The 24,646-nt window shown below is 46.3% G+C and overlaps 1 long non-coding RNA gene across 1 annotated transcript in view; it reads right to left on the bottom strand.

Annotated features, from left to right (window-relative positions):
- The window catches only part of LOC140216665 (uncharacterized), a 142,617-nt gene that overhangs the window by 103,376 nt on the left and 14,595 nt on the right, over positions 1–24,646 (bottom strand). The gene's annotated exons all lie outside the window — the stretch shown is intronic.

The raw sequence follows: 24,646 nt of genomic DNA, 5'->3' as shown, positions 1-24,646 counted from the left end.
CTCACCAGTTGGGATTCGCTCAAGCAAAAGCTCCGAGACTTGTTCGGCAACGCCTACGGTCACAAACTTGCCGCGCAGAAGGCGCTTTCCTGTCTTGTGCAGACGTCAACAGAGCCCTATGTCACGTACATTCAGGACGTCTTGGCTCTGTGCCGCAAAGTTGATGCACACATGACTGAGTCAGACAAGGTATCCCACATCCTCAAAGGCATTGCCGATGACGCCTTCAACTTGCTCGTATTCAACAACGTCGCGACGGTGGATGCTGTTATAAAAGAGTGCCGCCGCCTGGAACTCGCTAAAAGCTGACGTATTGATCAGCAGTTTGCCCGTTTGCCCAACACCCCAGTGACATCTTCCTGTGCCAATATATATATATATATATATATATATATATATATATATAGGTATATATATATATAGGTATATGAACAGAAATAGGCATTTAAGTTTGTTGCAAACGTTTTGCATCGCGTTATGCATCGTTATCTACCTGCATGCAGCTTTTTGCGCACAAGACGAGGACAAAGAAGAGGCCGGGACATCAGCGCAGAGTCACAACAGTGGTTTACTTTTAAGAAAGTAACCACATCTATAGCAGAATCTGTGACACATTACATGTGCGCCGACCGCACAAAATTCCTATCTCTACGCTAGGAGGATAGCTCCTTCCTGGAAAGAGCGATAGACGGTTTCAAGACACAGCCGTCATCACACCTGTCAATTCCACTTCGATGATTTCTTGGGTTTACTGAGTGGAATCTTTAGTCAAAATTCAGCATGTACTATAACCTCTTTTCACGTGACCGTATTTGTGGCATCTGCCTAATTACGCATGCAATTTCTACAGTGGGCGTCCAAAAACCCCCCTCTCATTTCTGTCACATTGTAGCGATACTGCCGTTGCCTGCCATTAAGACATCGTCCGCTCTGACCAACATAGTTGGACCCAAGTGAGATGGATTTTTAGGATGGCCACTACAGATATTGTATGCGTAATCAGGCAGACGCCACAAATACGGTCACGTGTGAACCGGTATATAGTGCATGCTCAATTGTCAGCAAAATCGTACTTAGTTAACGCGAGTAATCATCGAAGCGGAATTTACTGATACCCGCCGTGCTTGCTTAGTTACTATGGTGTCAGGCTCTTAAGCACGATGTAGCGGGATCGAATCTCGGCCACGGCGGCCGCATTTCTATGGCCGGGGCTAAATGCGAAAATACAGGTGTACTTAAATTTACTCGTAGGTGCACGTTAAAGAACCCCGTGTGGTCCAAATTGCCGGAGTTCCTTGTTGCGGCATGCCTAACAATCAGATCGTGGTATTGTAATGTAAAACCCCATAATCAAAATTTTTAGTTGATTGACAGGTGTGGTGACACCTACGCCCGTGTCAAAACCGCCTATCGCCCTTTCCAGCAAGGAGGTATTCTTCTTGCGTAGAGGTAGGAATGTTTTGCGGGTGGCGCACACGTGATGCGTCAGATTCTGCTATAGATGCCGTTAGTTCCTTCAAAATAAACCACGGTTGTGAGTGTGCGTCTCAGCCTCTTCTTTTTCCTCGTCTTGTGCGCGTAAGCCTGCATTCATGTCCTACCAACATGCCCAGTCACCTTAGCGTTCTAGGCCGTTGCCGCGACAGTGTATGGCGCAAGTCCCGTCTGTACATGCTCGCTAAGCTGCGCCAGTTGCATGCGTGGCGCGGTATATACGCAATGCACGTAAACCAGCTGGTAGCTGGCGGAAACCGCAGCGCAATGCTCGAGTGGCATATGATGAATGCTTCTTCAATCAGTCTTCCGGTGGGTACCTGTAAGATATCTGAATAGTCAAATTGAGGTACGTGTGCCTACTCGCACGTAGCGTCAAGCGTTGAGCAAGGTCAGAGTTCTGTGGCGTTGCAGCAGCAACTTCAAGCGCTACTAAACAGAACGATGCCTGAGGGAGCTTTTCTCAGGGATGTTTCCATAACAATGGGTCATTCTTATCGGAAAATCATTTGCAAGGCCTTAAAGGTCATTTCTTAATACTCTTGAGCCATAGACATGCGAAAAGACAATATACAAATTTTCATCAGGCAACATATTTATGTTGACCCGATGTCACATTTTTGTTGCAAATCAAACTATGTGTTCAGATATACATGATGCTTTATCTTTAGCTGCACCCAATTTATAACGATTGCCCGTGGTAGGCAGAACAATTCTAAATTTTTCCAGGTAATTGGAGATAAATATTATAGTGTCTAAGGAAATGCATTGCTGTTTAATATAGCTTGTGCTTCAGTGCATGAAATAGCGTTTTCCTAAGTCAAGTTAAACCGTGTATTGTTACCGCAAGTTTGACAGCTTCTATCTTGAAAGCAGTGCTATCATCAGAATTCATTCGAAGTCGGTATGCTTTGCATACTCACTATCTACAATACGCAGATTGAAATATGTGTACTAAAGTAACTGCTAACACGTTACTTAGCATAATTGTGTCAATGATTCAATGAAGCACTTTCATTTTCTGTAAGAATATTGCGCCGCTTCAACGAGTATTTTTATACAAAGGTTAGGATGGTGCTACCTGCCACAGACAATTTAAATATTTGGTTTAATTAAGAAAATGCCATGCAGAATGACAACACACACGCAGTGTGTGTTGTTGTGTGCGTACTCTGATTCCCGCTACAATCGCTCAAATCTCCTACATTGCATTAGAGCTTCTCCAAGATTAGCCGCGCCGCGCAATCTCTGAGGCCACGACTAATATGAGTTGCGGTCGGCGTCAGGCGGCGGTCGCTACCACCTAATGCGAAGAGTGCCGTGACATCTGCCATTAGTAAGGCTAAATGAGCTGCAGAGTCACAGAGCTAATCTAATCCAGTACCACGTGCCAGTACGTGCTCGCGCATCACGGAGGAAGGAACTTCCACATCGCGCATGTGACGGCTTTCGCATTAAGCTGTGTGCCATAATGACGGGTTGTACGTAGTTTGGAATGAAATGCGGTCCATTATGCGTTCCTGGTGCATCACGCAGGTCACATGTCCTTGGGGGAGAGGTCATCCTCAACCGACGACGCACACTTCGCGGGTTCGGCACGGCAGCTGTGTCATGGTCAATCAGCAAACGGCAACTTATTCCCTCGCGTGTTAGCAGCTGCTTAGCTGTGGCATTTATCCGTGCGCTCATAACGCAACGAACTTGTAGCTCGGCCACTTTACTAGCTGCAGCAAAAAGTACGGAACAGAAATTGCTTCATTGGCTATTAGCATTCTACTTGAGTATGCCGTGAGTTTCTTTGTGCTTTTATGTGGTTAGCTTTACCGCTCCGGACGCACACTATTTTCTTCCGGGTGCGCTGGTGGAATCAGTGTGGCGGCGGTGGCAGTAACTCATTCGTGAGTGGTCGCGTGCATCGGTTACCTTTATCGAGAACACTAGCAATGGTGCGCACCGGTACTCTGGAACCATTTTTGATGCGTAGGAATAGTGCCCAGCCGATCACCATAGAAAGTTATTGTTGACTGGAACAACATCAGCTACAAAGCTCTCACCCATTCCCAGCAGGGCACGTTGAAAACAGCTTAATAACTTAATATTTTAAGCAGTGATATAACTGGCTTCTTGCGCATGTCCCCGTTTAGCCTCAATTTAAGTGAATCCGCTGTGCTATGAGTACACACATAAATGCAACACAGCAAAGCAGGTGATAAGAAGCCAGGAAGTTTCAGTTTGCTGAGTGCACCGTGACACAGCTGCCGTGCTGAACGTACGATGTTCGCGTCGTCGGTTAATGAACACCTCTCCCACCAAGGCCACGTTGCCAGAACGAAGTATGAATAAGTGACGCACCACCAACTAATAATGGACCGAGCACGCGCAACCCGTAATTATGACGCACATAGCTTAATGACAGAGCGCTCATATGCACGATATGGAGGCTTCTGAAAGCGTGTGCAAGGCATTCTGTAAAGTGGCTGTTCGGCGCGGCATAGGTATGCCGTGCGCTAACTGTGACTACCTTTACCTGAACAAAGGATACATTTTAGAAAAGTGCTTGAAGCAGCATGTGTATGATGCGAATACGAAAAATGTCGCTTGCGGCGTACTTGCGGAGGACGTGGCAGCCTCTACCAGTCTCTATTGGCGTTGGATAAGGCTTTCGTTATCGCCAATAATCTCGATTTCACATCAGTATCCTGGGTGCTTCCTATTACACTAAACACAAAAGGCTGAATCGCAGCGATGGCATTATTCTGTATGCGTACGCAAGATGCCCAGGTCGAATTTCTAGCGCTTAGTGTTTGCAAACAAAACTTCCGTATAAATGAATGGGAGCTCTTATCAGTCACATGCTATGAAACCTCTTTATAAGCACGTTAAACGGGAGCCGAAATTCATTATATTCATTGCTGCCCTTAATTGTAATGCATGCGTAATGAATTGCAAAATTTTTAACTTCCATAGAAGACGGCTTGCAGCGAGTAGAACCACTACATGGCCATGTGCGCTGAACAGTAAACAGCAAAACAAATTTCAAGGTCCTCAACACACAACCTCTTAGCATCTGACACGATTGCGTTTAAGATAGCTGCCTTCTATTTCAATGCGATAGTCTTTCGTTTCCGCTTTCAGTTGGCTCTTCTCTAGCACCGCGAAATGACGCCGCAGTTGAATAGGTTGCACGCTGCGAAGTCAACGACGTTTGCGCGTTCGAGCAAAACGTGCTACGCGAGGAGGCGTGGTCTCTGCAGCTAGGCCACGCCTAGCTGCGCTAGTCTGCGCAGTGCCGCAATGGTGTACTGGAATGGGGCAGTGTGTCGTCCGTACAGCAAAACGATGACAGAACCGGTGGCGCTTCTGCGATGACGCCACCAGTAGTACGCTGCCATCGACAGACATGCCTAGCGCGCGAAATTTAAACATGCTGTGCAATACTTTCCGTATTTATGAACTAACCATATTGGAAAATTCAACAGGAAATTTCAGCCTGTCGTATTTAGGGACGTTCTGCTTCGGACGTTCTGTTCTCTGACGTCTGTTGTCTGACATTTTGTTGTTTGACGTCCATTGTCTGTAGTGTGCTGTCCTGTAGTAGGACGTTCCGTAGTTCTTGATTAATACTTATTTAAAATTGACAGAAACCTCTTTAAGGCTATGTAAATTTTCTAGCGAAAAAAAAAAGAATAAGGAAGGAAAAAAAAGAGAAATTAAAAGTTAGCCGCCGCTGACTCGAACTTGAGACACGAGGATCCCGAGCCCAGCATCGTAGCACTGTACCACGCCGAACGCAACCCTACGTGTACATTTTAGCTGTGTCAACAGTAAGAATCTCTGTCTGTGTTGTTTACTTTTGCATTTTGAGAGTCAAGATGCGCTTTCACTCCACCGCGTCGACTACCGCATCTCTATGAGAGCAAAAGCGTTGTTACCATTCGCAATACATCGTCGAGTGCTAGAATCTCAATTTTGCGTTACAATATCCGTAATAAATAAGAATTTCAGAAATAGACAACGGGACAGGGGACACTGTTAGGGTTGTTACTGCTAATTTCGACAGTTCTCTCTCGGCCTTTACACATTTGAGCGCGCATATAATTCGTGTGTTCAGTGAAAAATTGCTACATAAACATTCGTGGATGAGTGTTCATTTTAACAGCATACTAGTTTCTCCCGGCAGCGCTGTGCCAGATATTGTGACTCGAGCGAGACAGCTTTTCACGCAGCTTTGTGGAACAACCAAAAATGATTTTTCGCTTTGCAAAAGCTTATCCAATATTTCTGGGTAATTAACCAATGTATCAACGTAACATCACATCTAAGTCCGCATGCCTGTGTGCGACATCTTACCAAATAAAACAAAGCGAATACGGAGCCATTCCCGCGGATGGTATGATTTTGACCAGCGGCGGATTTTGAGGAGGCCGCTAGGGCGTTGCTGGTACCTCGTCGTCGCGGCACAATTATAACAATTGGCCACGTCAACTTAAATACCGTTGTCGTTGCTATCAGCATGGCAGGCTTCAGAGAAACACGATTGAATACCGTGCAAGAGAAAGGTACAGTGTTAACCACCGATGCGAAACTGACATATTTTAAAGCGAAGCGACGGAAAGCGGTTGTGTCGCGGAATCAGAACTTGTGTCGTTGCGACAAGAGTGGCACATTTCTAACGCCACAAAAGAAAATGTGTACTCGCGACAGAGAGTTCGTGTTGCGACGTCAGAATCCCTGTTGTGATAGAAAGTTGTCGCGACTTCATAAACTCTTGTTGACGTGACCGAATGTTTTTGTTGCGACGTCAGAATTTCTGTCGTAACGCCAGAATCGCTGTCACGATAGAAAGCTGTTGTTGCCACTTCAGCACTTTTGTTGTTTCGACAGAACGTTTCTGTTGCGACTTCAGGACTATTGGTCTTCACGACAGAATTTTTCTGTTATGACATCAGAATCTCTGTCGTAACATCAGAAATGTTAGTCGCAACTACAGAAACGTCAAGAACTTCTGTCGCACAACTGAAATTTCTGTAATTGTGACAAAATTTGTGTTGTCTTTTTCAACTGGGAAAACGCTTTCAAAACGATTGAAGTTAGTATAATTCACAAGAAATAAACACTACGAACTGTCAGGATATATGAAAACGGCGTCTAAGCTTGCACATTTCCAGCCACAGATCATGCAGTGTTCGTGATCGTCAGCTCAGCGTTTCGGTTGCAAAAGATAAACACGCGCCTACTCGTTCCGTTCGTTAAGCACACATATGTTTTTAGTATTTGGAAACACACGTCGATAAGAAGTACAGAAGGAGCACCTGCACTGTGTCTGGTGGGTTGCATGTGATTCCTGGAAGGCGGCTGCCAGGTTTCACTGAAGAAAACAAGCACAGAAATGCGCACGCACGCACGCACGCACGCACGCACGCACTCACGCACACACACACACACACACACACACACACACGCACTCACACACACACACACACACACACACACACACACACACACACACACACACACACACACACACACATTTAGAAATCCAGCGCTTCCCGTGCACATAAAGAATGTGCGAAGGCCACAGGAAAAACCACAACAAGCAACCAGCGAGCTCCGTACGCACATGCATAACCTCCGCGACAACCATAGCTACCAATTCCGGAGGCTCGGTGTTGCACCATTATTTTCCCTCTTGCCAGCAATGACTCCAGGCTGCAGCGACAGGTCGCGCTGCAGTAGGCCGGCGTGCTCCAGCACCCCCGGCCGTCAGCGCAAGAAGAGGCACGTTTTCGCCGCTGAACGACACATTACCCTATTCCAGTATACCATAGTGCCGCAATTGGAGACATTGCGATGACGATACTGAGCCTCTGCTGATGCGCAGCTACGCGCAGGTGAGAAGCAACAGCGTTTGATGGCGCATTCAACGCAAATACCTAAATGTTTTGGCTCCGAATGCGTGCTGAACCTCGGGGAATGTGATTGAGTCTGTGAAGGCCGGACATTTTTTGTTTCGCAGAGAAATCAAGTTTGTGTTTCGGATACAAATGAAGCTCGGCGAATCTACTGGCAAGGTAATTTTACTTCGTTGAAAGAAGACAATAAAACGTGGATATCAACAGATATTTCAACGGGGATTTCACTATGTTACATAAAATAATCGTTGTCCCGCTTCGTTATAACGGAAGTTTCACTGTAACATGTATTTGGTAATATCTTGTCTTACGTTTTATTTACAGGTGAGAAAACTAAGCTCAAGCAACATTAGGAACAAGCTACATTGTCTGCAGGTGCATCAGCCTGTGGAAATGTCTAAGCCAGCTCCCTGAATCATGAAGTCCCCAATTTGTGATAACATAGTAACAAAGCAAAGGTTTAGAAGGTGCATTAGGAACATTTTGCTTATGTAGTGCTTTTATTGATTTGATTTAATAAAGCTTTTTTGAAACCTTTGGCCACTTAAGCGTTTCATTTGTGTGAATAATCACTCTTTATGTTAAGCGTGGCTTTAACATGTGTTGTCAGTTTTGTGGCCTTGCCAATATTTCAGTGGTGCTATGGTGGGTTGTAAGAAATGGGCCATAGGCATTGGCTCTGTCGGTGCCGCCAAACTTTTCAATATGGCGAGGATTACGAACATTCCAATTTAATTGTTCATTTAGTGCGTCAGGAGCTACTGAATTCCGTTATCATGAATGCCGTAGTGGAAGGGTGTATTGTGTTCCTAAATTCATGTGTGTGCCAAACATTTATGTAAGAAAAACTTCTGTGATAGTGTTCCTGGAGTCCTTGCTATTATTCCATCCGCAAATCTCGAACAATGTTGACAAGCTAAGGAAAATGATCTTGTGTCTTGCCAGACCATCGTATATGTGCAGTGTATGCCGTTTCTAGCGATATCACTGCACCTCCGCATCATTTAGTTGGACAGTTGATTTGGAAGGAAAGCGACACTGGATTGCAATGTTATGACTGAATTTTAGCGTGGAGACTACTTAAAATGCCACCTTTGGGCTGGTGCTTCTCCTGACAATAGTGTTCTCACTGTAAATTGACAGGTTGGGTAGATCTTGCTGTAATTTTTACAACTACTCCCTAGCCCAATGAACAAATGGCATTTTTCAATACAATCTTAAGGTGCTGACGCTTACAATGAATGTTAAACATTCCTGACTAGAAGGGCCGCCACTGATTGAAGATTTTGAATGGTTCGTACGTTTGTTACCTAAATATCCTTTAAAACGTATATTGACTAGAAGGTATCGTACCTTGCTCGCCAAGCCTGTTTTGTCGTTTGGGAAAACATTTTTAGAACGGCTACACGACTCGCAAAATTTATTACGGCCGTTTTTAAGACCGCTATAAAACATTTTGCAAGACAAATCATAGACCTTTGTAAAATGGCAAGATAACGTCTCCCAATACGTCTTTAGGAATTTCTAAAAAGTCTACAAGATGTGTTGCAAAACTCCTTATAACGCATATTTGGCGGTGCATTAGACGGTGTTCACGACGACTACAAGATGTTTAAGACGTACAACAATGTTTTGGTAAGATGTCTTCAAGAAGTCCCAAATATCTTGTCAAGACGTACTGAATATGTTTTGTAAACGTTTACAATAATTTTCAAGACGTCTTGTAGATGGCTAATAGACCAATGTGTGTTCAGTGGGCTCTTTCTAAGGCACTAGTTATAGATAGTCTATAGTTGAGCAGTCCAGGCAGCGGCGTTTACTTCTGATAGATTTACTGCGGCTAAATACAAGAAAATTGTAGTAACAAGGACTGTTTGAAGGCCCTTTCAAGCTTGTAAAGTTGTACACTGAATAAGTGACGTCATCGCCTTTATTGTCCGTTAGGCATCTCTGGCTGAAGCCGTTCTAAAAATGTTGAATATCGTTGATGCAACTGATTTATGGCTACGTTACACAACTCTATGATTACTACATGTAACTGGTGCATATTCTGTGCAGCAGTACCGCTTCCTTCGCTATCCGGGTGGTGTTCCAATACCCTTAGTCACGTCGTCGAAAAAGAGCCCCTGGGCCCCAGATGTGTGCATGCCATTCTAAGCATGTGTGGCACGGCAGCCAGTCAAAATCTTCACTTTAATTGTAGGTCACTTAAACTTCTCGTGCATGACTCCTACAGGCTGTTCCGTCCACATACACTGAGACAATGCATCAGGCTATTCTAACTATTATTGCATTTTCCTCCCGTAGGCTTACAGCAAGGCATCTTAATTTCACCAGGTGGATATGAAGAATGTATCATCTTCACTGCTTGCTTGTGGCTTCGAAGGACATGTACGAATGGGTTGCAAAATAAATGAGTGTTTAAAAAATTTGTGTTTTGCTAACAGATGCATTTATATCCCACTCATGTGCAAGGTTACGTCAGAACAAAACTTTAAAAAATTCTGTAGAATGCGGGAAAGGCCACCAGGGTATTTCTCAAACCTATAAGAAAGTTGCAAGGATGTTTCTAACGTGAGCATCACAAAGTTTGAAAAATGTTACTAGCAAGTTTCTAGGTGGAAAAATAAGAAGTTGGTAGAATGTTACTATAAAGTGTCTGAAAAGTATCAAGAGGGCAAGTAAATCCTGCTTTTCACCTTTGAAGCATGTTCATTCATCGTTTAAAGAAAGTGTACATAACTTTTTTTTTTATTCAATATCGGTGGCCAATAGAGAGGATGTTGGTATGAAGTTTGTAGGAAGTTTAAAAAGGGTTTGAAAACGTTCAATAAACCGTTGGTAGCTTCCAGTAGCACTTGTCTAAAAATATTCAGTTACTAGAAATTGTTGTAAGGGAGTGCTTCTTTCCTCGATGGACACGCACTGAATATGTTCAAGACGCCTTCGCCCGGGCTGACACGCATGCTAGATTGCCGGCTTCCGACTCACTGACTCTCAAGCCGCGCAGAAAATCTGGCACGACAACCTACATCGGGACGTTCGCTTTTCTCCTGGCTCTGTTGTCCTGCTATGGACACCATGTCGCCGCATCGGCTCGTATGAAAAGCTGCCAGCGCACTACACGAGACCCCACACAATATTGCGTTAGCGTGGCAAGCTGAACTATGAGATCACTCCGCTGGACTCGCGTATCCCCACAGACGTTGTGAACGTGTCCCGGCTTAAGCCTTACTTTGCCGCTAGTTCACCTCCCTTATAGTTAACGACGTGACGGCACCTATACAGGGGAGGTTTAGTTTACGGTGCAACCAAGAGTGCCACCTGTCAGAAGACAGTTTCACGTGTAGAGGTGGAATAGGTCTCGACAGCAATCTTGTTTATGCATGTCTCTTGTAATTCTTGTAAATACATCTTTATATGTAATTTCTGCAACGTAACAATATGAATGTTTGTTCATATTTACGGATGAGGGTGATCGGTTCAAAATAAAGGAAACACTAAATGAGTTGGGCTAATCTGTGTTGTGTCTCACGTGTTACTGTTGTGCTCCAGCAGTCTACACCAAGCACCTCTTGGTCCTCATCACAGAAGCCACCATCTACGCGAACAAGGGGCAGCAGCCAAATTCGCAAGGCTTTCACACCACAAACAAGGAAGCGGACTCAGATGTATGTACGTGAGATATCGAGTCTGCGGAGGACTGTCTCAAAACTGAAAATAGCATCAGCCATCCACGGCTATTGGCCAAGAAATTGGAGTACCTAAACAAAATAAATTCTTCGTTTTCAGGTACACCTTCAACCTCTGAAAAGCACGGATGACGCTGGCCAAAAGAGTTCCGTCAGTTTGCCCTCCTTAATCAGCTTCCTGCCCTTGTCAAATTCCATTTTTGTCAAGCACAATCTTTTTTCTATGAATGCAACAGTTTTATTCCCCATTCTTATTGAAGATCATTCTTCCTCGTCCAAAGATAAAGGTTAACCGACTCTTTGCTCATACTTATTGCCAGTCACTCTCTTGTTGCATATGATATCTCCGGTATTTTCTAGTCTACGTTTACATGGCAATTGCTCTCAAGGAATAGCTGATGCGGCATCTGCATGTGTCTTGCCTTATCGTTTGCACTATGTGCTACGTCGTATAAGAGTTTTCTTAATGTTTTCGGCATTTACTGCTTGCAGGGTCGAGTGGATCCTTTCACGAATGCAAGCGTCCACAATCCCGTATTTAATTCCTAGCCTCATTCAGGATTGCTCTTTTTGCTGATAGCGTCGATTTTTACACAAGTTACACTGAAGTGGGTGATTGCAGAGTGTGGTTTCGCTGCTGTCCCACTTGCTGGTCACTGGCGTGGTACGTTTCTCGGATGTGGGAGCCCGGTCAGTTGCATCAAAAACAGTCTATCGACGTAAGCACCTGCTCCTGCAGTCCCCACAGCGATAGAGATTCTGAATTTATACGCACTATGATTGGTGCTCCCCCTTCCATCCTTTGCTGCAGCAGTCGCGCGCAAATTTTGTTTGTGGCCATTCTCAGCCGTAATTTGCCGTTAACGGCATAAACGATTACATGGTTTGAAGTGTATGAAGTTGATAGCCACGTGTGTGGAAACGCCCGCAAATGTGGCTGCCGAAGGTTATTCCCAAAAAACCGACCATGTCCATATTGAAAGTGGGGCACAAAGTGTGAGCAGACACATTAGCGACTCCCAAAAGAAAAAAAAAAGCGTGGAGCCCACTTCGCTGTGTTGGCTGCCGCAGGAGATGCCCCCGTCACCCGATTGCTTCGCAATGCAAGTTGCTCATCTTCAACTGCGACTGCCGGTGCAAACAGATAGGACACACAGTCTAATCTGCTTGCGCTGCTGGCTGTCGCTTGTTACCAGGCTGCGATGAGCGGCAAAGGCAAGCACTATGCCAGTAGTCAGATGGCTTAATGTGCCGTAAGTGACCCGTGTGCGTGAATGCTCACTGTTGTCCTATGGATCTTAGATAACTTATAGTTCCCAAAACAGTTGCACTTTCACCCGAAAGGCGAAGCACCTATTGCAATATCAAATTAGTTGATAGCTAGACAAAGTGAGGATAGCAGTTTTTATACGCCGTGTAAGCTTCTAAACATTCGCTTACCAACTAAATGACCAATCATAGAGTGTGTACGTGCAATTGAATGAGGACGCAGAAAGAAACAGACACACAAAGGTAGCGCTGTCACTCTGTGTCTGTTACTTTCTACGTCCTCATTGAGGCGCGCTTAGACAATCTATTATGGATTCAAACCAACTATCCCGCCACCGGGTTGTAACTAAATTCACATGCACGTCCCCCGCATGCACAGGAAAACATGAACAGATCTCGCTCGATGAGTGCGGGAAATCGCTGTCAAACTTCTGAAGTGAGGAATTGCAGTACCAGCAGCGAGCGAATTGACCTTCGTGACTTTCGCTTCAACACGAACGAAACATCGAAAGCACAGCACATACGAAGGTACCGGCACTACGCGTACTCTGCAAACATAGTAGATTGCATTTGAAGATGAAGCCGGCGTGGGTGCGCACTTTGTGGCCACGTCGCAGATCGCTTTCTAGATGAGGCACCCCCACGGTCGCGCCGTAAGGAGATGAGTGCCCGCCCTCCCTCGTCTCACCCCCATGCCTCAGGCGCGACAGGAGAGGGCGCGCTTCCGGCATGCCTTTCTTTCGTACAGTGCCTTCACCTCAAGCCAATGAGCATGTGGGATGGAAAAAGCGTATGTCAAATCAAATAAAACAGCTGGGTTGAATTCTCACCGTGAGCGCTCAAGCCGAGGGTCATGTAATGTCCCAAGATCGTTCCCAGTGCTCCGAAGTTTACAGACCTGTAATTTATTCCAAATATAGCATATAACATGACGCTGAGTAGTGAATTTGTAATCGCACACACTTCTTTATTCTGCTGCTGCTCCTAAGCTAACCGAATCTCATTTCTACGAGTTAGTATATTGTGACAGCGTAAAGAATTATCATTCTGTAATTGTTACATTGGGAGTACGATATGTTGATGTACCTAAAGTTTTTAGTTGCTCTGCTCAAGTATTAGTTCTTATTGTGCATTTCTGGCACACTCACTATCACTCCTTTACCTACCGCCTTGCGGCTACATTTGTAAGAAGTAATTATTGGGCGATATATGTTAGGATATATTGCCGGATTGTTGAACCACAGAATGATATAGTGATATAAAGTGATATATAGTGATACCTAAAGTTTAGGTATAGACCACAGCCATTATGTTTGGAGCTTAAATAATAATATGCAAGAGATGATAATGGAGCACGCAATACCATTTTGATTCCGAACTGCTTATTATTTACACATGTGCGTGTGTTAGGGTCTCCTTTGCGTGCCGTCTCCCAATGCCCTAATTTGCATCGTGTATGGCTTCACCTACTACTGGTGCGAGCAATTTCTATCTACGTCCAATGTTTCACGTTACATTCTGATTGAATCTCGCTTTAAATATTTCGCTAGCTCTTGCCGTCTAACGCCCCAGTTGGATTTTGCAATAATCATGTTGCTGAAGGCTGTGCACGCTTCAATTTCAAGGAGCGTGTGTTGGAGAGCTAGTTGGTGAGATAATATTTGGGACATTAAACTGAGCTAGGGGAGACACAGGAAAGTACAAGAAGACAGGACGAACGCAGAAAAACAACAGGTTTATTGAAACCACACAATGCTAACTCTGCGAATAATGCGCATGCGCAAATCCAGTCCAGTGATTACCGCGAGACAGTAGAAACTCGCTCGCTAGGCTGCACCGTTTGAAGCAGGGTGGTACGGTGGAAGCATCATGCAGCGGATTCCGTTCTCCATCAGCCAGGCCAGGTAATCTGTGCTAGCGAAAGTGGGACCATTCTCGGACACGATGACGTCTTGCAACCCATGGGCGACGAAGACCTGTCGCAGTGCCGCAGTAGTCGCACTTGATGATAGAGTGGGGACAGGTACAGCCACCACCCACTTCAATAAGGCATGCCTCACCACCAGGAAGTAATGGCCCTTTGGCCTATGAAGGAGCCCCCAAATCCACATACAGGTGGGACCAACGTCTCTGTGGCAACGGCCAGGGGGTGATTTGCACATCACGTGGGGCCCGCTGATGCTTCTGGCATGCTTGACAGCTCTGCACCACGTAAGCGATATTCTGGTCCGGGCCAGAACCCCAAACGTGGGCCTGGACCACCGTCTTTGTCTTTTCCACGCCAGGATGATGCGCATGCAGCAACTTCAGTAACCTGGACCGGTGGCTTTGTGGGATTAACACCGTCGAACCCAACAGTAGCCAGCCCTGCTGCAGGGTCAGCTCGGCCACCTTGTGGCTATAGGCCCGCTGAATCAACTCTTCCCCTCGGGACGCCACCTTGACCACCTGAGAAAGGACTGGGTCCTGGCTGATCGCCTGCGATACCGCATATCTGCAGAGTACTTCCAAGTATGCGTGCTCCGGTATGAACGCTTTAGCAGGTTCTGAAACAGCAGCAGGCACCAATTCTAGAGGCCGGTGGCTCAGGTCATCAGCAGGTCCCATGTCCTTTCCCGGATGGTAGACCAGCTGGGAGCTGTAGGCTGCCAGCCTCAAGGCCCAGCGTACCACTCGAGTTGACGTCTGCACGTTAAGCGCCTTGTCAGGCACCAGTAGCCCCAACTGCAGTGTGTGGTTCGTGACCGCCTCAAGCTTCCGGGGCCACAGGTACTGGTGGAATCGTTCGATCCCGAGCATGACGGCCACGCCTTCCTTGTCCAACTGGCTATAGCGTTGCTCTGCAGCGTGAAGCCGACGAGAAGCAGACGACACAGAGCATTCCTGGCCATCCTTTTCTCGATGCGCCAGGACGCCTTCCACGTCATACGGCGACACATCTACGGTGAGGACGACATGCTTGGATGAATCGAAGCGTACAAGCACTGGAGCCTTGGTGATTATCTCCTTGCTGCGCTGCAACGCCACGTCCTGCTCCTTCTCCCAGACCAACAGCTGACCATCTCGAATCAGAAAATAGAGTGGCTGTATAGGCGCCAACAGGTTCGGCCGGAAACTCGTGTAGAAGTTGATGACGCCGAGGTAGCTTTGAAGCTAATGTTGTGGGACCTAGGCGCCTTGAGCACAACAACAAATTTGCGGGGCGCCAGAGTCAGGCTGGCCTGGAAAATGACATGTCCGAGGTACTCAACATCAGGGGCTAGGAAAACGGGCTTTTCCAGCTTGAGCTTGAGACCGCCGTTGTGCAATCGCGCCAAGACGTTGTGCACATTCTGCAAATTGTCCCCGTCCTCGGTGCTGGTAACCAGGATGTCGTCCAAGTACACCGCCACGTGCCTTATTCGCCTAAAGAGGTTGTCCATCTCCCTCTGAAAAATGGCCGGGGCTAAGGCAAATGTTGTGCAATTGGTATCGAGATTGGAGGTCGGCCAATTTTGATACAGAAGCCTTCTTACCAGTCCCCACCATCTCAGCGATGCCGGCCTACTTCCCTCCGTTCAAGCCTTTAGTACGAATAATTACCGGAGACGGTAGATTCCCTTACTACGTGCATCGGTTTGGCCTCGCCCCTGCTAGTATATGCCCGTGTGGCGCGGAGTGCACTTTTTTCCATCACTACCTCACGAAATGCACGCTGACGGCTGAGCTGGCGGCACCGTCTTGCTGTCGCCCCGGGGACCACTGGCGATTGGCGCATATCCGCGTGTCCTTTCAGATGGGCGCGATCGGGCTATTCTGGTTTGCATGGAACGTCTACTTCGAGAAGCGGTGCCGCAGTGGCCGGGGGTCCTTCCCCGGATTGATTTATCGTAATCGAGGCAGCGTCTCTACTGAAGTGTTCACTCATCCCTGCTTTTCTTTACTCATGTCGGAGAATGAGCTTTCAGCCAGTGCTCTCGGGAAGCTCACGCAGTGCCAGTCGATGATTTGGCCAGTCACATGTTTATGCACAGTACATGCCCTGGTCCGTTGCCTGAACGCGCGACGTTACCACTGCATTCTCGCCAAGCGTGGACCCTCGAGAAAGTCGCCCAGGTTTGATTAAGAGTCGGGGCTGACTGCTATCCCGTGACTAGGACAGCCGCTAAAATTGGCCTTACTGGGGACCATGGCTGGCCCCGCACATCCATTTTGCCCGCTAAGATGCTCCCGCATCTTAGCGGGCAAAACACATGAAAAGAAAAGCTAACACACAATCATCCGAGATGCGAAGCGATGCGTCAGACCGTCATATTTTTTATTTACTCGCGGATGACGACTGGTGTGCGGGTGACCTCACTCATGACTTGCGACGATGGTGATGATAATGGCAGGACCTGAGTGTCTAGCGGTCGCATCCCTCTGCATGAGCAAGTGGTTGCGCATCCTGCTTTACCCTTATAAGGGAACTTTGGGGCCGGCGTGGCATCTCCTGGGCGGTTTCGCACCGCTGTGCATAGGTAGGCTGTGCCCCACATGCTGTTTGTGCACGGATGTGTGGCAGGTTGAATAGGGCACCTTGTCGGGTGGGGCTCCGAACTCGCTGCCCTCAGGCTGGTCCCGGTGTCCTGGTACGCGCTGCGCGGCACCAGTGTCCGCCCAACTCCTGTGCAATGGTCCGGTGCACAGAAGTGCCGGTCCCTGCGTCCCCCTTCTAAACATGCACTAAGCCTCTAAGCACAACCCTCTCTTGATTCGGCTTGGGAGATCCGCTCGGTGGCTCGATTGCCACCTGTCTATTACGTATTTTTCATATTTTTGCTCTTTCTTTTTCTCGCTTGGTACAGCTTTTTCGCAATTGTTTTCTGTTCCTTCTCTTGTAAAATCTCTTTTCCACCATTCTGAGGGACGGCTGGCGTTGCTGCTGTTGCTGGGTGCTCTCAATAAATTGCATCAGTCATGCGTTTTCTTTTTAGTTACAACAGCAAATACCGCTCCCGCTCCATCTGTTTCTGTTTATTCCCCTCACTCCTTTGGTCATTATTCAGGAAATGTCACCTGCCCTATCTCTCAATGGGTAGGTATTTCTTTCGTCGGTGGCTGTCCGACTGGCAAGACATTTTCAATCTGGCGGCCATTGACGTGTGTTAATCATTACATGCCTGAAGAATGTTTCAGATATATTCCGTGTCAAAGGATCTTCAGGCAGGTGGCACTACGTGGATCATCGCAAAACCCTTCTACCACCATCAACATTGGGGCACTTGGATCACGGCACTTCACGGCACTTTTCAAGCGCATCTCTGGATTCTCATCTCATTAAACGCTCTACACGGCGACCTTGTGCCCTAGCTGACCGGACTTCGGACACTAGGAGTTACCGTGTGCACATATTATTTTTCTGAGTGGTTTTTCTTTCAAAATCAGCGCCTTGGGCCACTTTTAAGGACCCCTTATTTCTTTAATGTCAAGGCTTTACATCTGTTGCTGAAAAAATGTATGAACAGGTTTTCCTACATTTATTTATCATGTTTTCTGCCAACTGGAGGCCAGAGACAAAACTGGGGCTGAGGCCGCGCCAGCGCGTGTACTGGCAGAACCCCAAAGTTGTCCATATTGTGACATACTTCCGGGACGCATTCTGGAGCACCAGTTGACGGCAATTGCCTCTGAGGTCGAGCTTGTGAACTTCTGTCCCCCGGACTACGCTGAGCAGAGGTCGTCAATCCGTGGCAGCGGGTACTTCTAGACGGTAGCGATGAGGTTGAAGCTGGCCTTCAAATACCCGCAGATACTGATACTGCCGTCTCTCTTGAGGAATGGTACGGTGGGAGCGGCCCATTCCCACGTCCTGACGGGCACCGGGATGCCCTCTCGCTGTAACAGTTGCAGTTCCTGGGTGACCCCGTCCTTCAGCGTGAACCGCAGGCTTGAAAAAACGAGGCCGGGCTCCCTCAGGTACAGAGACGTCAGCCGTAGTACCGGCAAATATGCCCACCCCTGGCAGGAACAGGGGCTTCAAATTGGTCAGGAGGCTTCAAACATCTTTCACCACATCCAAGGCGGCGTCTAGGTACTCCGGCAGATGAACGGCCAGTCCGTGAATCTAGTGTCGGCCCGGCAGCGAGTGGGCGAGACAACAGCGGCATGGGCACCATGTTGATCCGCTGTTTATCACGCAGTTCTCCGGCTACCTTGCTGTGTGTATGTTCGAGAATACTGCGCATGTCCCTGACGTCTCGCTGCACTTGGCATTATCACCGTTCCCTCGCCGTGTCTTGGATATGTTGGGCGGTCAACGCATCGTCGACCCTATGTTCCTTGCGGATAACAGCGACAGCTTGTTTCTCGCTTCATCTGCCGTATCCCGCATGCCCCGCTGGCATAGATTAACGTCACAATCCAACGTCCAATCATCGGCAGAGCACGTTCCACGATGACGTGGTTTACGGCTGTAAAGCGCCCCCAGCATTTGCTTTCTTCAGCGGACGAGACAACCGCGTCATGGGCACCATGTTGACCCGCTCTTTCTTTATTACGCAGGTATGTTACCTTGGCAATTTTCGGTGCATCCGCTCTGGTGGCCGCTGTATGCAGCTGTTCCCTCGCCCACACGACTGCTACCATGGTTTAGTTTATATTTCTTTGTATTCTGCGGTGTTAAATGGTGCCCGCAGGCTTTTCTTCAGCGGTGATATGGAATAAAACCATGGTCCCAACGCTCGTTGTCAGCACGATCCTGCTTCCCAAACCCGGTTGATAGATGTTGATTAACAACCCAAGGTAGTGGAAATGCTCTCTGAAGTCCTAAACGGCGAAAAAGAACTGGCTCTGGAGATTGCTGAAATCCAATTTTGCAATCAACTCTCAGAATGAAGTTTGAGATTTTGTAAGCTCGTGTATCTTCCCTGGAGTCGCCTTAAACTTCTAATCTTGCGCAGGCTTTTAATGACCACCGACACACTCAAATACAGCAAATAAAAAAGCCTATCTCAAGTCTCTCTTGCAGAAATGACAAATAGAAAAAAGGTCGCGTAGAAACAAAATTATTATAGGTGGTCTCAACGAGGGCCCTAACGAGAATTATGATGAACTTTCTTCCAACATTGCTAAGTGGTTCCGGGACACTCTTGGATCGCATGTCCGCGGATCGAGAGGTTTCATAGACTACAGAGTAATTTTAGAGACCGGTCACGTCCCGTTATTATGTAGCTCCTTGATTATCAGGATACGGTGCTGGTGCTGAACAATTTCTGTAAACTTAGAAACATTAGCTTTCATGTTTCAGAAGGCTTCTCGCTTCAGGTTCACAATATTCGCAAGAAGCGTTGGGAAGCGTCTTGCTCTCATAAGGATAGTCTCTCATCTGTCCAACATCGATTTCGTAATACATTTATTTACAGGGTACGATACCATTGTGATAGCACATGCAATAGTTTCGTCAGACCATCTGCTGGCTCAACTAAACCCGCGGAAAGACTTCCTAAGGCCCAATCTCCTTGACTTCCGGGTACTGGCAATAAACTTTCCATTTTAAACATTAGTGCCAGAAGCCTTGTCAGCAATTTCTATAAATTTCTTTCCTTGATCATGTCTTACTTGCCACATATTATCGGTGTTAATGAGGCCTGGTTACATGATCGTGTTCATGATTCTGAAGTAACTCTCCCTGGCTTCAAATTAGTTCAAGGGGACAGAAAAGCTGGGAGTGAAGGCGGTATTGCTTTATTTCTTCTAAATAACCTCAACTTTTCTCTGCTCTCTTCCCCGCCTGATACTGAGTCTTTGTAGTGTGTCGTCAAGTTGGAGTAACTTGAAGATATGTCTGGTTATAGCAGTCGTTAACCGCCCGGCTGGTTCTAATATTGAGTATTTACACAATCTAAGTTAGTTTTTGCGTAGTTATAATACTCCTTCATCGAACTTTATCTACATCGGTGATTTTAATCCTCCTGGCGTTGATTGGTCTTCTATGAAAGTAAGCGGACAGAAAGTATCTATGAGGTGGGAGTCGGTCCACATTTCATTTCCCTTTGACCTGCACCAGATTGCTCTGGATGTCATTTGGCAATTCAGTCCTTGACCTTGTTTTTCTTACTACGTCTTTTTATAGCTGGTTGTGAAAGTGATGCTATTGATGGAAGGGAGTTCCAGGCATCGTCCCTAAATGCCGCTATATTTGAGGGAAAAAAACAATCACAAAACACAGACAAGAGGAGAGGTTAACACCACAACGACTGGGAAGAAATGCTTTGCAGAAGGGTTGAATGTCGTGGTGTCAACCTGTCCTCTTGTTCTTTGTGTTTTGTGACTGGTTTTTTCCTTCAACAATGTACCAACTGGCCCAGATTTCAACCCTTCTGAACCACGATATTTACTTCTCATTTCGCGACTGCTGATGATTTGGCAATTGTTTTGATGAATAAACTTAATGAGTAGTATTAGTGATACTAATACCTTGACAAGTTTCTTCAAAAATCTTGCTGCTAAGTGCATCAACCTTTTCATTATATTGAAAACAAAGAAACCAAACACTGAGATTACTTGGATGGCTAGGGACATTTTGCAAATTTTAACGTCGTGTGACCAGATTATGTCGATCAAAACGCTCTGGCGACTCAATAAAACTTATGCAGTTTCATAGCGCTAAAAAGAAACTTTGTTCTAGAATGGTTGCTGCCATTGAACTTTATTACATGTAGCCTTGCCGAAACCAGCGAAGCCTAATCCCCGTAAATTTTGCCCTCTGGTGATGCCCAGCTTTCATCGCCGATACAGGAAACATGACTCGCTATGCCGGTTATGAAATATCGAACAGCGTCATTAATGCATCAGGAGTACGCGTATCTGAAAGAGGTGTAGTTTTATTATGCGATGCCAAAGAGCAGTGCTGTCCGACTGACAACAAAGAACTTTCTTGTAGCGTATTGTAGCAGTGGTTAACCGCTGCCTTCTTGTGATGTCCAGTTTTCACCGTCGATACAAGGAACACGCCCCGCCATGCCAGTTCTCAAGTATCAAGCAGCGCCGCCGATTCATCGACAGTAGGCGTATCTGAACGAGGCATAGGGCACTATAACTAAAACTATTCCAAACTTTTCTATCCCATTTCTGCAATCAGCCCACCGCGATTGGGCAAACTTTTTTGGACCACCCCCACTTCACCTGTCTGTCACGCGACGTCATGAAAACCGCGACAGCTCCCGATCTGATATGACGTGTACACATTGATTATGCATAATTTGACTGCGCAAAAGAAAAATAGTTATTTCTGATTGGACGCCTGCTTTGCCATTAGCCCTCGGCTATTGGTCAAAAGTTTTCGGGCTGCACCCACTTCACCTGCCTCTCACGCGACGTCACAAAACCGCAAGAACTTACAGCGTCACAGTGACGCGTACGCGTTAAAGGTGCATTAATATGCCGAACAAAACTGAACTTTCTTCTGAATAGCAGCAGGCTGCACCGTTCCGAAAGGAATAAAAGATGGTTGCCGCCGATCGCTTCGGCACTGGCTACTCGCCGCTGCCTGAGAGCATGGGTTTATTTGTATGTAATAAACCTTTTTACATGGCCGTGTAACGTTTTCGAGAACATTCGGCAGGTTTACGACCTCGTTCTGCCAACTCTTCTTTGCTGAGGATCCGTTTTAGTATCATTCTTAAGCTTCCGTTGCATGCCACCGCGATTGTCGACGAGCCACCGCGAGCTAAGTAATAGAAAGCGGACCAATCGGACACGCCGGCACCACCCTCTTCATCCGGTTATGGATATTCAGTGCAGTGGTTTGGCCCCATCGAACCCCTCTCCACTTGAGCATGCTCCTCGCGTCTTGTGAGCCAATTAGATAAGACAAGCCGCTCAGTGCAAGCAGTGTTATTCGTATTTCAAGCAAACAAAAGTGACCTCCTATGAACGAGGGGAGTATTTTATTGCTCTGTTCAGACAACCCTGCGGCTGACCGCCCCTTGCTTGCGTAAGGGGTTACGCAAATTTGACGTCAGGAGATTGGAATAAAAACATATTGAAATAGTTTTACGTTATACGGCCCATAGTTTTAGTAGGCGATGGTAAAGTGCCCTGCTGCCGGACTGCCAACAACGACTTTCTTGCAGAGTCGTTTCGTAGCAGTAGCGAACCGTTGCCCTCTGATCATGCGCAGCTTTAGTCGTCGATACAGGAAACACGCCCCGCTATGTCATTTCTGAAGTCGCGCATCATCATTTACCGTGCTCGCTTGCAACCATTCAGACTAACTTGGAAATAGCATGGCTAGTCAGCCAAGCTTCACCTCAGACTGTTGTCTTGGGCGTTAGCTATAGGCCAACACATAACACTCCTGATTTTCGCAGAAACTTAACATCTTCAGAGAACTTGGGAAAGAACCCTAACGCAGACTTTCCTTTTTGGTGAGTTTAATTTTCCGCGAATCAACTTCACTAACAATTGGTGCTTCATCATAGTGAGTGATGCTGCTAAAGAATCTGTTAATGTGTGCTTTAATTTCATTCTAACTCCACTTGTACTAGACCTACGCAGGTTACAAAAAACACCTCTAACGTACGGGCCGTTGCAATAATCAGCCATTCTGACAGCCTATCATCCACAGGTTACTTCCGGGAGGTAAGCGATTGTAAAGTAATCCATGCAAGCTTCGCCTTTCAGCCCATGCGACAATAAAATTCCGACAGAACTCTATGCCTATATGATAAAGGAAACTACGAAGATATTATTACGAGTTAAGCTCCTTCTTTTCAACCTTTGAAACATTATTCCATATGCACTCACCTCATGAAAACTGGACGGTATTTAAAAACAAAATAAATGAACTCGTAAACAAATATATACCCAGAATAACTATGCACACCAATCAAAATAAGTCATGGTTCACCAAAGCTCTAAAGACGCTTGGAAACCAAAAGAAACGTCGCTTCAGGCTAGCGACGCGTCTTGGAAGCACCGAGGCTTTGCCACATTACTACATGGCAGAGAACGCCTACCTGAGTGTCATTTGCACTGCTAAAAATATTTTTGTAACGTCGACCTACCCCAGCTGGTTACTCGAAATCCTCGGAAGTTCGGGCGCATCTTAAATCTTCAAGAAGCGTGTACTATCGACGAATGCAGCAGGTGATACCGCTACGGACGCCGAGTGCGCTGATATTTTCAATACAGCATTTTATGATGTCTAGTTTGTTTTCTAGAATGTCAATTTTGCTTTCAAGTTCATTCTGTCTTTTCTCAAGAGGCTTAACGGACTTGGTCTTTTTAACTGTGATTCCCTCGTTATCGTCCGGGGCGTTGCGCTTGGCTGGCCTGTTAGAACTTTTCTTCCATATCTGCCTCTTTTTCCTCAATAATATCTAGTGTAATACCCCAGCCGTTTTTAGGAGTAATGTTTTCTTTCCGCAGTATACTGTTTTCTTCTTCTAGAGCGACAATCCGCTGATGACGTTCTAGCACCAGTTGTTTCATCTTTGCTAGTTCTTTTTCTAACTATCTATTTCTAGTATTAGGTGCAGCCTATGCCTCCGCGCGCGCCCCGGAAGCTACGTCAGCCCAGCTCACCTGTGATGGGGGTCCTGTGGTGTAGTCGCCGGTAGTTCCCTTTATTTTTATTTATTTATTTAGTACCGACAGCGCCCATTCAGGCATTAAAGCGGGGGGCGGGGAGGATACAGATGAAAAACAAGAATCAAAATTGCAGGTTTGCATAAATTTGTGTAAGTCAACAACACATTATTATAGGCCGACAAAAAAAAGAAAAAAAAAGCACGCAGCCATGTCGGAAACAAGCACGTTGCAGATGTCACATGTCACATTTGAAAATAAAAAGAGTACCTAAAGCACAATGGTTACAGAGACTCATAATGCAAAAGCAAAAAAAAAAATCGAATAATAAGTTGCAAAAAAGAAAAGAAAAAATACAGTGATTAAGATACAGTGCGACAAGGTGAAAAAAAGAGGCACTAAAAGAAAATGTCATTTGCAGCTGGGATTGTTTATAGGTCATGATGATTGCTAGACGTACACAGGATATTTACCAAGCCTTAGGGATCAAAAGATTCTATTGCTTTTAATGCAGAAAAGAACCTGTTAGGACAAGAAATTCCTACAAATGAGGAAGGAAGTCGGTTCCACTGACTGATGGTTCTTGGGAAAAACGAGCTGCTAAAGGCCGATGTATTACATTTGTATTCTCTTATCTTCCGTTCGTGATCTTTGCGTGCTGATGTGTAGTGAGGCTGGTTTTATGTACACGCCACGCGGAATTCGAGTATGAGAGTGATATGTGCTGTG

The sequence above is a fragment of the Dermacentor andersoni genome, chromosome 3, assembly GCF_023375885.2.
Source record: "Dermacentor andersoni chromosome 3, qqDerAnde1_hic_scaffold, whole genome shotgun sequence".
NCBI lineage: Eukaryota > Metazoa > Arthropoda > Arachnida > Ixodida > Ixodidae > Dermacentor > Dermacentor andersoni.
This window is presented reverse-complemented; position numbering and strand designations above follow the sequence as displayed.